Below are 15,566 nucleotides of genomic sequence, written 5' to 3'. Positions count from 1 at the left end.
CAACTCTGGAGGATTGGGATGATTCCGAATGTTTACAATTTTCATGCCCCCTCCACACTACCACTGAATAACCTCCCTTCGAGCTCATGCTTGTCAGTGCGTGTGCACCAGTATTTTTGTGAACACATACTTGACAAGCATACTTTCATTAAGAAATACAATCAATTGTTAATAAAGCACAATTACCTGTCGAGAAGAAATGTGGCAAGCTCTGCATCCAGCTTGAACCCTTTAATATCTTGTAGATTCCTCCAACTTTCACATATGCCAGACCGATATTGATCCTAGTTTTATTACGGGCACGGTGGCTTTCTATCTTTGGTTCCTTGGTTGTTCTCTTAGCTCTGGTTGTTATACTAGGAATCGGAAGTTTTTTAGTGAATGTTTCTGTTTTCTATTACTTTTTTCTATTACTTTTCTATTATTTATAGCCAACGTGTTTGTTCTAAAAATATTATGTTTACATACAAGAATTCATAGGCCTGTTTATATATTAATAACACTTCACATCATTTGTGTGCTATGTTTATATATTTATTAAGTATGTAAACATAATAATTTAAGAACAAACAGGAAGAAGACATAGACTAAGACATAAGGTAAAAAGAAATAATAGAAAACTGAAAAATAATGAAATATTTGATTAAATTTATTAGAGTAACAGAGCCTGACTCCACCCACTGGCAATATTTGAAAAATGCAAGTAAGGTAAAGTGGGCAGACCACAACGGAGATAAAGGGGATGATTTTATACTGCCAAGGGTGTGGTGAGCTTGAACCGGCTTCTGCAGTAGCCACAGTGCAACCTGAAGACAGCACTCACCATATATTGTAGTATTGAAACACTTTATACCCAAATGTCAAAAAAAAGTTACATAAATCAATGAACAGCACTAATAAAGCATCATTCTTACAGATCATGAACTAAAAAAGGTGGTTTAGGGTTTAGTTCTTTAAAGGTGATATTATTGTTTTTCAGGATAACCCATTCAAATCTTTAATCTTTCTAAATAAATTATAAACGTAAAGTGATGAAAACGCTATGATAAACACACAGAGGGAACAGACTTCGACAGAAGACCGGACAGCTCCTCTAATTATTTTCTATTCTAGTTTTTAAAAGATTTCCAGATGATTTCATCACTCCAGTCTGCCCGTTTAAAGGGCGTATTGCAACTGTAGCAGTACGGCACCGAGTGGGTACTAGAGTTGAGTAAGATTTACCACACTGTTACCAGATGACAATATATGATCGACTACGCCACCCTGGAAACCCAGGGAAATAGCCCTAAGGGCACACAGGTTCGTTCCGAGTGGGTGGGTGAGAGGACATGAGTCAAATATAGAAAAATAGAAAAGTTTTATTTGTCAATATTCTATAAATAGTTGGAAATTTCACTTTAAAACTTAGACTGGCATTTTAAACATGATCAAGAAGAAGCTACTCAAGACACACAACAATTCTCAATTTTAAGAATCTCAAGAGCAGAGGTATCTGGAGGTCCAGGCCGGCTGCCAAATTTGGAAACCTACTCGCCAAAATAATCCACTACAAATACCCACACACACACGTGAAGGGTTAAAAATGTCAGAAGACACACAGCACTAAGTGTGAATACACCACACAAATGGCGACGTTGCTTGCATCCTCCAGAAACCCCATAGCTCCTGTAACCAGACAAAAATTGAAAACACACAAAACAAAAATACAATCCAAAATAATAACACATGTCAAATAATCCAAGGGTCTAACCACATCACATAAATAAGACCCAATACCACAAAACACATTGACATTAACATTAAATTAAACCAAATAAACATACATATGAGGTGCTTCAGACCAGTGGAAGTGAATAAACTGGGGCCAGATGAAACGCCCAACCAGTTGCACAGTCAGAGGAATAGTGGACACAATACCCAGTAGCCACGTATAGTAGAGTCACAACGGTTGCTATGGGGATAAACGTCGAGGCAAAACAGCGACACAGTCGCAATTATACATGATCACAGTTCATCATTGGTACGCTCTCGCGACTAGCCCAAGAGGCTCTCAGTTATGCAGGGAAGTCCTGCTGAGCAGAAAGATAATATTTGTTTCTGTTTTTAATATTAACACAAAAAGCTATAAGTGTACATACCGCAGAACGATCCCGCCGCGCAAACCGCTCTGCAGTCGCGCACCATCTTGCAGTAAAGCAACTCAGTCAGGAACACCATGCTATCAATGACATGCTATCAATGCCACCCAAAAACAAAATGTAAATAATTAGCCGCGGTCAATTTCTTGCTATATAAAACCGGCTACTCATACCTGTGTGGCGTGGGCAGCCAACACACAGCAGACGAGGAAACCAGCTTACAGTCCAAGCCTGCGGCAACTACGGATGACGTCACAAGGCCGATACCAAGACGCATGCCATATGACAAACACACATCCCTTATATCAACCAAGAAAGGGGCGGGGCTTAAATTAAGCACAGGTGAATGAAATGCTCACTAACGAATTCAGTCACCCTGCTACACAACCATAAACACCTACGTTTATTTTCAAATGTGTCTTCGACCACGATGTTCTATAAAATAATATTATATTAGCATTTATATTCTGACACTGGACAGCACAACAATACATTTTCTAATGAGTTATCATGCTCCTTTACTCGTGTATAATTCATTTCCAAGGTTTTTCTGCCACCACATTGCAAGCGCAGCTTGTAGTGACGTAAGTGTGACGTCTACTTGCAAAAGGTAGCACTTGCAAAAGGTAGGTCTTGTAGCACAGAGGTGAGATTATTTTGAATGATGGAGTCATATAAAGTTGAAGGGATTAAATATTCTAACAAGTTACGTCTAAAAGGGTCCAAATAAGTAAGATTATTTTAAATAATCTACAGTTTTGTACTCCCCCTTATGACAAAAAAATAGACTCGTCGGTCTGCACCTGCTTTGCGCCTGCGTGAAACGACACTGGCACTATTTAGCCGGGCCGCTGGTTGCAGTCGAGTTTGGCCCGCCGAAGAGGAAACACGTCCGGAAGACCAACTGATCAGACGCCAACAAACGCTTATCACAGGTATTTAAACATAACGTGTTTTATGTTCAGTTTGTTTTTTATTTCACCAAACAACTCCGGTGCACCATTTAAGTTTGATTTGCCGACGGCCAATAAACTCGAAAAGAAGACCCTGTTGCTTTGTTCCGAAACCTGGGATTAAATCGCTACAATGTTGTAATTTCATTTTGGTTCGGTTCGCATTCACAAGGCAATATTTCCAAACGGACCAAACGTTTCTACGAGTCACAGACGAGTAAACTCTCGTTTAAATGGTCTGAGTGTGTAGATGGATCCATTACACCCATACGGCAAAAAAAAAAAATTCTGTGGCCAAAAATAAATTTTAAATGTATACTAAATACATTTTGTAGAAAGTAATGGTCAGTTTAATATATTTTTTAATTTGGAAATATAGCCCATTTAGTTTTAACCTTCATTTATCAACATATATTTCAAAATATAGGTTTTCCAAGGTAAGCAAATACATTTGTATACAAAATGTATTCTTTGCCAAAATATATTTTAAGTATACGCTAAATGCAAGTTAATTTTATAAAGTACATTTTTGAAGTTGAAAATATTTAATTTAAACCTTTTTAAAACGTTTACAGGTTCGTAACAGTTTTTCTTTCAATGGACGTGAATATATTTCCTTGGATTGAAATATATGGAGGGTTAAAAATATTTAATGCTTTAAAATGTATTTATTTTTAAAATATTTAAATTTACAAAAATCGCCAAAAAATATATCGATGTAAAATATATGTTTTTGTAAACGTTCCAAAATAAATTTCAGCAAATATTTGTTTGGCCTTTTTGTATATTTTAAAATATATTTGGAGTATAGAGTAATCTTGGCTATCTCAAAATTATAACGGACTGCGTGTTGTTTTAAAGTAGACGGTGAAAGGTGTTTTTTCGCATTAAACGGCTTAACGTAAAATTTACTTTTGTTTTAATGTTTTATCATTGCAATGTTAACATGCATAAAAAAGCCAACTAAAGATATGTAATACATATTAAAATTCTTAGACTTCGTGCGGAGACCCATGATATATACAGTACAGGTTGTGCAAAGGATGTCGGAGTTTTTGTGTAATCCAGACTGTGCCAAAGTCGCTGTACAGTATACAGTTTCATAAATGAATAGATAGTAAAAGGGCTGTCCACAGAGAATAAAAATGTCCATGCTTAATTTAAGCTATGCCTTTGTTTTACACTTTATAAACGTATAATAATGTGAAATAAATTGTCAACGAACACAAGAGTTAAGATGTTATATTAATATTTTATTATATTAAACGTTTTATATTTTTTGTGTGTTATACATTATACATATTTTCGACCAAAGGAACACATTATGTAGCATAATGTAAATTGTTATGTCGTTTTTATGTCTCGTTCTGAAATGAAATTGACAATTTCTGACAAAATGTAAATGACTGCAAATGTATATGCTATCCCTGAAACTTCATTTAAATAATGATTCATTTGTTTTCATACTATATTTGTATAGTTGTATAGTTATAGTTGTGACTATAGTTAATTTATATACTATGAAAAATGCCATATATTAATATGCGATGTTTATGTGGCATTTATTTTGTGAATTTACAGGTGCACAAATACGGCTTAATATTGTGACACCGTATTGACCGACGGTCCATACATTTTTGAGCTAACAAGCCTTAACAATGTGCTTTATATTAAATTATTTTTGTAAATTAATATTTGGCTTTAGATTTCTTGTCTAAATACTTTAATCATAAAGGAAAAAGACGTGTAGCGTACCTTGCTCTTCCTGCATTTACAAATAAATAATGCCACTTAATTTGTTTTTAAACTATCATATTTATCAAAAAAGCAACAATGTTACATAATTTATCATGATTGTACAGTGCAAAGTAAATATATTGCTATTATTAAGTTGGTAAACTGTGCTAGTTAGTCACGAAAAATCGCTGGCAAGGAAATTCATTCACCTCCACAGCCCTCTAGACCTATTGCAATGTCGAAATGCATAAACAGAAATGCAAAAGAACATTAATTCCATGCTGTTCTCTGCACTTAAGCCAATAGCTTTGCCAATATCTATTCTTGTTTGATTTCTGCCACAACGAAAAGTAGCCTAGTCCATCCACCCACACACACACACACACACACACACACACACACACACACACACACACACACACACACACACACACACACACACACACCTAAAATGCTTATGTCAGAATTGAAGTAGTAGGCTACAGTAAAATCTTGTCGTGTGTTAATGCTTCCAAATTATTTTCGCATAAACTCACTCGTGTTGTGTGTGAGAGCTCTGATGTTCAGACTGTCAGAATTCGCACTGTATACGCCCAGCTTAAGTTTACTATAAAACATCTTAACAATATTAGAATTGAATAATATAGGTTTATTCTGAACTATTTGGTGTTGTAATGCACTTTAGATGTTGTTTCGCAACTATATTATACGGTGCTCATTTATAAGCTTTTTTTCAGTTGCAGTTTCTTAAACAAGGAGTCAATAACGCAGAACTGATCACGCATGCGCCTAATGGATTATGTTTATAAAATGACGTGTTTTTTAAACGTATTAGGGTAAGGTTTTTGTTTTGCAAGAGGACCTCCACTCAGATATGGTCTTGATTTTAAAGACTCACCCATACCCTGGTGAAAAACAAATATACTCTATTGTATTTCAAGTATATTTAACTTTTCTTTGTAAGTATATTTGTAATGTACTATTGCAATGTAATTTCTTTAAACATATTTAAAGTATGCTTACAACATATTTGCACGTATTTTTTACAATTAAACTTTTAACATACTTCAAAATAATTATACTTTAGTATATATTCTAAAATTATACTTAAAAAATTGCACAAAACTTTAAGTATATTTTTCTAAAGTATACTAAATTTAAACTTATTTTAAAATGTATTTTAGGTATACACTTTATCGGTATGCTTAAAGTTATCATTATAATAATGCACTGACAGTATATTTCTAAAATACATTATTTAGTATTCTTTAGAAACAGTATATTTTAAGTACATTTTGAAAGTATATGGGGTGTACAAATGTATATTATTTTATGGAGAAATAACGCAGGCTTAAAATTACGAGAGAGCAGTATATTCAGTTACATTTTATATTGTAGATGTATACATTTGTAATATACTATCAACATAATAAGGTACACTTTAACTTCACTATAAGCAAGCATTGGATAAACCAATTAACTGTGTTTTACCACAAAATAAACTTGGTTTTGCTAATAATAAATACACCAAAAAAACATGGTTACTAAACTTTTACCACAAAAAAACATGGTTAATTTTCGTAAGGGGAATGAGTTTTTTTTTTAATAGTTTTTGTGTCAAATGCATACCGCTTTCAGCTGTACACATTAATTAACTTAAACATAATGCTCAGCTGCACTACTTCCTGAACTTCAGACAGCTTCCTGTTTCCTGTCTGCCATTATTGGACAAACTGATTAATCCAGGTGTGCCTGACCTCAGTAGTCACAACAACAATAATCAGACACACCTGGATTAATCAGTTTGTCCAATAATGGCAGACAGGAAACAAGGATCTGGCTGAAGTTCATAGTGCAGCTGGGCATAAAACCTATTCAAGTAACTGATCACCCACTTTAAACCCATTGTTTAAACATAATGGGCATTAATAACAACTATCATAGCGGTTGATTCATATTAAAACTTATTTGCAATTTCTAGCTTAAAAAACAAAAATTACACATTATCTTTTCACATCCCAATTTATCACTGAAATCCTATTGAACCTCTATAGGGACAACCAACCCCATACCCTGTGGCAACCAACCCCGTGATGGGGTTGGTTGTCATATTGTGTCAGAGTGTCTTTGATGGTTAATTACTTCATGTTACAATACATTCGAAAAGTAAAAAGTATACACATTTAAAGCCAAGACTCCAAAGTTTCATTTCATGTAGGAATTACTGCTGAGAGATTTTTTGAAGATGAGCAATTCATGCATGAGTAAAAATTGTGACAACCAACCCCGGTCTCCCCTACTCCTTACATAAATAAAACACACTCTAAATCCACTTATCAAGCATGAATTTAGCACAAACACAGTCATGTGCTTAAATTGTACCAAGTACACTTAAAGTTGTTCCACTTTAGCACACAAAAGTACACTAAATACACTTAAAGTTGTACTTTGTTACAATTAATATACAACTAAAATATATTAAGTACAAAAATAGTTGTTCCAAAATAGCACTCTTTAAATAAACTAATCAATAGCACACTTTAAGTATACTGGTCATTAGTGTGACTGCAAGTATACTTAAGTATATCAAAATTAAATATATTTAGCATACAATTTTTTCACCAGGGTATGTTTGAACATGTCTGATTCAGTCATGCAGAGATTTTTTTGTTCACATTTCTTGTGCACACAGCACAGTTAATAATGTTAGGTATGATGAAGATTACACTTGTATGTATCTTTCGCAGTACCTGTTGCACTGTAGAATAGTGGGTTAAGCAAGGACATTGTATAGAAGTGTTGCACACTTCTTGCACACAGAAGGCTTTCAAAAAACAGTCAACAAAAAAATGGGGGGCCTGTGCCCCAGTAGAGTTTTGTCTAGCAACGCCCCTGTTTTGTGTGTAAAAACCTGTTATTTTTACACAATTAACTTGTGTCTATATGGCTGCTTTCATGGTCCTAAAAACTGGCTGGGCTGAGTTCCCCGATAACGATTGATCTTAGCACTTAAAGGCGGAGTCCACGATGTTTGAAAAACGGTTTGGAAAAGGAGACGGGCCGACTACCAAAACACACTTATAGCCAATCAAATCAAATCAAATGCCGGGTTGCGTATGTGTGGGGCGGGTCTATCAAGAGAAGGTCCAGATTCTATTGGGGTAGGGGCGTGTTTGTTTAGGTGATTTCAAATATCAACATTGGCTTTCAAACATCATGGACTCCGCCTTTAAGAGCGCTTTCTAGAAGCTACTTGACGAATTCTTTCACGTGCGTTTCTCAAAGATGGACTCAAATACGATTCCACGTAGCGTGCTTTAAGTGCTACTTACTAGTCGCTCGCTATCCGTCTGTCAAGTGCTGAAATGTCACATATAGAATGATGACTTGTAATCGTAGCAGACGCTTTTTTAATATTTATGATCTTCACCCGATGCGCAGCCGATGTTGCAGTTTATATTATTAGTTATTATTTTTATTATTAGTTTTACAAAATGTTTATTGTACACTTTACCAGCACAGTTCTATGCATACTGCACACATTATCCCATACAGAAAGAAAATGTATTTGTAATATATGGTAAATAAATACAAGTTAATTTTATAAAATATTTGTTTTTGAAGTTGAAAATATATGTAGCATAAGGGTGGTTCTTCGCCTCTACGTCGTGCATTAAATTCCTTAAATGCATGGCTAGCTGTGGATTATCCTGCTTATATCTTTATTTGCAAAGTTTAAAACAAGTTAAAGCTGTAATTAATGTTTACAGTGTAATTTTTTAACAGACGGTTAAAAATGACGGCTCACACTTCGTTCGCTTTAAACCGGGACGGACTGGGGCTAAAAACCAGCCCTGGACTTTTTCACAAATAGGCCCATCATCCTGCCTTTCGCAACTGACACAAGTATGTCCTGATACTGCCACAATACTGTCAGGCTATCAGATTAAAATTATTTAATATTTTGTCAATGTCATATTATACTTTGATGTATAATAAGGCTGTGAAATAATGAAAATGGCTAGGCCCTATAAATTTTGTATATAAAGCTTTCACAAACAACCACCTGGGGTGTATTCCAGAAAGCAGGGTTAACTTACCATCAGATTAACCCCGAACTTTGGGTTGATCAACCCCAAACTTGCTTACTCGGGGTATGTCGGTTCCAAAACACAGTTTAAGAGTTAGGTCAATCAACTCGCTGAAAGTAACCCAGAGTTAACGCGCGCTCACGGTAACAACATAAAGGCATTGTCAATGGATCGCAGATTTCACGAGTCACCATGGAAACGTCAGAGAACTTAAAAGTTTTTAAATGAGAAATAACATTATAAACTAATATTTTCTGGCAAAATCAACGTTTTATAATCGGCTTAGAAGTGCGTGATTACAAAACAGATCAAATTAATTAATTAAATAATTAATACGAACCCATTTTACCCCATTTAAGTCCAATATTATATGTGTCTCAACGAAAATACACACAATTTTATTTAAAATAATCTAAAACAATCTAAAATAATTAATATAGTCAAAATAATCATAGATTTTATATATGATTGTAAACATATGAATTATGAATATATTTTCCCCTGTGAAAAGTAACAATGGTTTTACTACAGTAAAAAACATGGTTACAGTAAAACCATGGTAACCACAAAATAACCATGGTTTTCAAAAAAACATAGTTAAACGATGGTAAGTGTAGTAAAACCATGGTTCTGCTGATAGTAATCAATGCACAAAAAAAACATGGTTACTACAACTATACACCAATAAAACCATGGTTAATTTCATAAGAGTTGTGGCACATAAAGTGCAAATACATCATAAGGCTTATTTAAAGTTGTTGTTTTTTTTAGATATGATTGTATTGTGTAGGCATAAAATGCACTATGATAATATTCACTATATTGTACTTATTTTACTTCTGCTCCTTTGGGTGACCCTGTTTAGTTTTAGGACTTTCCTTGTATGACACTGTGTCACCATCTTTTTTAACATTTACTGATAGCTGATAGATTTATGCACCCTCTTTTAATTGTAAAGCTTCCTTACAGTCCTTACAGATTTTCAATAATGTTGTGTAATGCTTTTCATTACACTACACTAAGAATGATCATTCATTTGCATTGGACGATTAGGATCTGCTGTGACAGAATTGGAGAATAGAAATGTTACATTAGTGTCAATAGTAACATGTTGTAATATATGTCCTGTATCATCTAATATATGCAAATATCTCAATTTCCCTTTGCTCAAAAATGATAGCTCAGGAAAGCAGCTACAAAAGGTCAATTTTAAAGAAATAAAGGTGATTTAGAAAAACACCAACTATAGATCAAATGTAGAGAGAGGGCTAACGATCTGAAGTGCATGTTTAAGAAATAAATATTATACTATGAAATATATATTTATAATTTCATTTCATTGTGTACATGATTCTAACTGATATAATAGAAAATCTCTGACCACTATGCCATGTCTGTGATTCAATGGTGTTTCACCTAATGAAGTCTGTGCTTCACCTGTGTCACTATGTGGGTCAGTGTTAAATCATGCCTGTGCTTCATGGGTGTCATTCTGTGGGCCAGGTCAGATGCACATGCCTATCAGAGACTGCAGGCAGGGGTAACTTCTATCCCTCAGTAATTATTATTATGATAGGCATCATGTGTTTCTATTTGTTATATCCATTTACTGTAACATTGCCACATTGTCACTTAAGTAACATAGGTTAACATTCATTAATGACAATGTATTTGCACACACATTTATTATAACTTTAGATTCATCTCAAATTATCTAGTAAGTGAAAGATGAGGTTATTTATGAATTGACAAAATTGATATGGAAATGTACTTTATTGTTAACATTAATTAACTGATGGAATTATGTTTCATACATCCACTGATATTTGGAGATATATTACTAATGAACATGATTAAATGTATAGTATTTAGTCCGAACACAAATATGAATAAATTTTTAATTAAATTTAATTAATAATAAAATTTATAGTAATTAGTCCAATCACCAATAACAATCCATGTTATTAAAAAAATAGTTTCTTTAAAAAAAATTCATATCACACATTTTTTAAGACAGCAATAAATATTCGCGACTGTAAATATAATAAAATAAAATAAATGCTTTAACATTGTAATATTATGCAAAATATATGCTTCCACGCCCGCTGTACGCTCGTCATAAGTGCACGCATGCGCAGACTTCCTCCGAAGCCTCGTTTTATTAACTAAAATGAACTTACCCTGCAACATAACCTGCTCCGGAGCAGGTTATCTTCAGAGAGTCAGTTGCTATGGTTACTTACATAACCCGAAAGTTACCTCCGTTTTTGGAACCGAAAGCAGAGGTTATCCGCTTACTTACTCCTAAACTTACCCGGGTAAGCCACATAACCAGCTTTCTGGAATACACCCCTGGTCTTTGTCAATTCCACAATACTAAACACAGAAAAAGACAAGGAAAAACTGCACTCAGACAGTTCAAGCTAGGATTTTTTGATTAAACTAATATTTGGTCAATTATTTAGCCCCGTCTTGTATATTATCACGTTTAGAGTCGTAGCAACCGTTTAGTCTTCATTGTAGCAGAAAATGTGAGCTCACTACAACCTATCATATACAATAAAGTCAATGAAAGAAATGAAAACCCACAGACACAGTTTTTAAATGGGGTTGAATGAATATTTTTTGCTTTGGTGTGTGTGATTTTTGGTAAGATGACAGTTGTAAGTTAAAGATTGACAAAAGCACAATGTTTTGTTTTATTGTTACTGCACAAAAATATAAGCAAACACTTTGCAGTTTGAATGATGTCCCATATGAACAAAATGACGGATTATGTATTGTTTTTACGTTTCCCCTGTTCAATCATGCCCGCACCTCTCTCTCTCTCTCTCTTTCTCTCTCTCTCACGCACGCGACACACTCACATCACATCTCTCTCTAACAGTAGTTGCGCATTACATTAATTTTCACTCAAGTTTTATTTATATTGTGTATATTATAATAATGTCACGTGTCCTGCTACTACTGGCACTTAGCTCTTGCTGATGTGAAGTTAACTCTGTCTGTCCCTCATCATGACCAGGCAGTGGATGCTCAGGGCAGGCTCGCGAACATATAGACCATATAGACGCTCGCAAATTCTGGGAATCTGTAGACCAATCACGGCTAGTAGGCCGACTCTTCTTCCTTGTTTTTTTTTTACACGTAGCAGCATATAAGTGATTGTATTAGTGCCTCTGCTGTTGGCTGTGCATATTGCGTTATTAGACTTTTTTGCTGTCGGCCTAGCAACGGCCCTCCGTTGAACGGCCGGTCTGGACTTTTCCAGAACATACAGATTGCCAATCCGTCCCTGTCTGAGAGTTTTTTTCCCCCACTTGGCAACCTGACCGGACGTGACATGGGGACGTGGCAGCATCGACGATCCCATTTTTTTAATATGAAGTTTGAGGTTGTACCTTAATTTCGATTATAAAACTACTAAACACCCGTAGTAGTTTGTTCTGGTTGTGTAGCTACTGTAGTGTGTTGTGATTATGTAGCTTGTATAGCGTGTTGTGATTGTATAGCTAGGGTAGTGTTTTGATTGTATAGCTTGTTTAGTGTGTTGTGACGGCTAGCTGCTGTCAAGAGCGTTTGAGCTTAGCTGGTGACTGACGTATTCCTGTGGGTGGATTTTTGTCAAAAACACTAATATTGACAACATTCAGTCAGGAAGTAGAATGCCGTTGGTAGGAATTCTATAAAGTAAAATATTTCGCTTGGTGTTGAACTTTATAATTATTAAGGTATTATTTATGCTTTAACAGCAACATTACGCAACTAAAGTTTTAAAAATTGGATCAAGATAAACGGGACCTTTAAGTACTACATGTGTACGTTAAAATTTAACCCTGAAATGTGTTAATATTATCAAAGTCTTTTTATTCATTTTGTTATGCATAAATGTATTGTTTCTCAATTTGTTTTAATTTGTGTTTTTTGTAGTGTCCAGTCTGTCCACAGAGAAGTCTCGCTACAACACATCTCTCAATCTGACCACCAAATGTCTTCTGGATCTGTTGGTTCAGTCTCCAGATGGTGTGGTTGATCTGAACTGGGCCTCTCAGGTGATTTACTGTTTTATGTTCTAAACATTATGGAGATTGTCCCATGACGTTGGTAAAGTCCAAAAACAACATTCAGTTGGTTGTAAGTCAAAGTCGTTTCTGTAGATCATTCAGCCCACAAAAATCCAAAACACCAGGAGCTCTCCTCTCAGCAGGGATTGAAACTCGGATTGTCATCCAAAACCTTTGGATTTCCAGTATCCGCATTTCCAGTATCCAAAATTTGCATCTCCGCATTTCCAGTATCCAAAAATCACGTCTCCGCATTTCCAGTGTCCGCATTTCCAGTATCCAAAAGTCGTGTGTCCGCACTTCCGGTGTCCGCACTTCCGGTGTCCGCACTTCCGGTGTCCGCACTTCCGGTGTCCGCACTTCCGGTGTCCGCACTTCCGGTGTCCGCACTTCCGGTGTCCGCACTTCCGGTGTCCGCACTTCCGGTGTCCGCACTTCCGGTGTCCGCACTTCCGGTGTCCGCACTTCCGGTGTCCGCACTTCCGGTGTCCGCACTTCCGGTGTCCCAAATTTCCGTCTCCGCACTTCCGGTGTCCAGGGTCCATGACCTTCATTGTATGACCGACGAATGTGCTTCGTCTCAGGCGGGACAGGGCCGCCAACCGCTATGGAAGTCAAATGGGGCAGCTTCCAGGGTCCAAGACCCTCTCTATATGACCGACAATGGTGCTTCGTCTCTGGCGGGACAGGGCCGTCAACCGATATGAAGTCGAGTTAGGTTGCTTTTGCACTTCCAGGGTCCATGACCTTCATTGTATGAACGACGAATGTGCTTCGTCTCAGGCGGGACAGGGCCGCCAACCGCTATGAAAGGTGGGACAGGGCCACCAACCACTATGGAGGGCGGGACTGGGCCGCCAACCGCTATGGAAGTCAAATGGGGCAGCTTCCAGGGTCCAAGACCCTCTCTATATAACTGAAAATGGTGCTTTATCTCTGGCGGGACAGGGCCGTCAACCGATGTTAAGGGGAGTTAGGTTGCTTGTGCACTTCCAGGGTCCATGACCTTCATTGTATGACCGAATGTGGTTCGTATCAGGCAGGACAGGGCCGCCAACCGCTAAGAAAGGTGGGACAGGGCCACCAACCACTATGGAAGGCGGGACAGGGCCGCCAACCGCTATGGAAGTCAAATGGGGCAGCTTCCAGGGTCCAAGACCCTCTCTATATGACCGACAATGGTGCTTCGTCTCTGGCTGGACAGGGCCGTCAACCAATATGAAGTCAAGTTAGGTTGCTTGTGCACTTCCAGGGTCCATGACCTTCATTGTATGACCGACGAATGTGCTTCGTCTCAGGCAGGACAGGGCTGCCAACCGCTAAGAAAGGTGGGACAGGGCCACCAACCACTATGGAAGGCGGGACATGGCTGCCAACCGCTATGGAAGTCAAATGGGGCAGCTTCCAGGGTCCAAGACCCTCTCTATATGACTGAAAATGGTGCTTCGTCTCTGGCGGGACAGGGCCGTCAACCGATATGAAGTCAAGTTAGGTTGCTTGTGCACTTCCAGGGTCCATGACCTTCATTGTATGACCGACGAATGTGCTTCGTCTCAGGCGGGACAGGGCCGCCAACCGCTATGAAAGTTGGGACAATGCCACCAACCACTATGGAAGGCAGGACAGGGCCGTCAACCGCTATGGAAGTCGAGATTGGTAGCTCGTTTACTTCCAGGGTCTAAGAACCCTGTATGTATGACTGACAAAGGTGCTTAGTCTCTGGGTGGACAGGGCCGCAAACCGCTATGGAAGTCAAATGGGGCAGCTTCCAGGGTCCAAGAACCCTCACTGTCTGACCAACAAAGGTGCTTCGTCTCGGGGCGGGACAGGGCCGCCAACTGCTATGGAAGTTGAGTAGGGCGGCTTCCAGGGTCCCTCACTGTATGACCGAATGTGCTTCATCTTGGGGCAGGACAGGGCCATGATCTGCTATGGAAGGCGGGACAGGGCCGCCAACTGCTATGGAAGTCGAGTGTGGCAGCTCGTTTACTTCCAGGGTCCAAGAACCCTCACTGTATGACCGACAAAGGTGCTTCGTCTCAGGCGGGACAGGGCCGCCAACCGCTATGAAAGGTGGGACAGGGCCACCAACCACTATGGAAGTCAAATGGGGCAGCTTCCAGGGTCCAAGACCCTCTCTATATGACCGACAATGGTGCTTCGTCTCTGGCGGGACAGGGCCGTCAACCGATATGAAGTCAAGTTAGGTTGCTTGTGCACTTCCAGGGTCCATGACCTTCATTGTATGACCGACGAATGTGCTTCGTCTCAGGCGGGACAGGGCCGCCAACCGCTATGAAAGTTGGGACAGGGCCACCAACCACTATGGAAGGAAGGACAGGGCCACCAACCGCTATGGAAGGCGGGACAGGGCCACCAACCGCTATGGAAGTCGAGTGTGGCAGCTCGTTTACTTCCAGGGTCCAAGAACCCTCACTGTATGACCGACAAAGATGCTTCGTCTCAGGCAGGACAGGGCCGCCAACCGTTAAGAAAGGTGGGACAGGGCCACCAACCACTATGGAAGGCGGGACAGGGCCGCCAACCGCTATGGAAGGCAAATGGGGCAGCTTCCAGGGT

At 38.2% G+C, this 15,566-nt stretch overlaps 1 long non-coding RNA gene across 1 annotated transcript; it reads right to left on the bottom strand.

Annotated features, from left to right (window-relative positions):
- Window positions 1-1,351: 1,351 nt before the first annotated feature.
- LOC135768111 (uncharacterized) lies at window positions 1,352-2,392 on the bottom strand. The gene is made up of 3 exons (XR_010542078.1): window positions 2,315-2,392; window positions 2,142-2,235; window positions 1,352-2,072 (listed from the first exon to the last, which is right to left on the bottom strand). It is a non-coding gene; the product is annotated as an uncharacterized lncRNA (long non-coding RNA).
- Window positions 2,393-15,566: the final 13,174 nt, after the last annotated feature.

Source organism: Paramisgurnus dabryanus, chromosome 23 (assembly GCF_030506205.2).
Source record: "Paramisgurnus dabryanus chromosome 23, PD_genome_1.1, whole genome shotgun sequence".
NCBI classification, from domain to species: domain Eukaryota; kingdom Metazoa; phylum Chordata; class Actinopteri; order Cypriniformes; family Cobitidae; genus Paramisgurnus; species Paramisgurnus dabryanus.
This window is presented reverse-complemented; position numbering and strand designations above follow the sequence as displayed.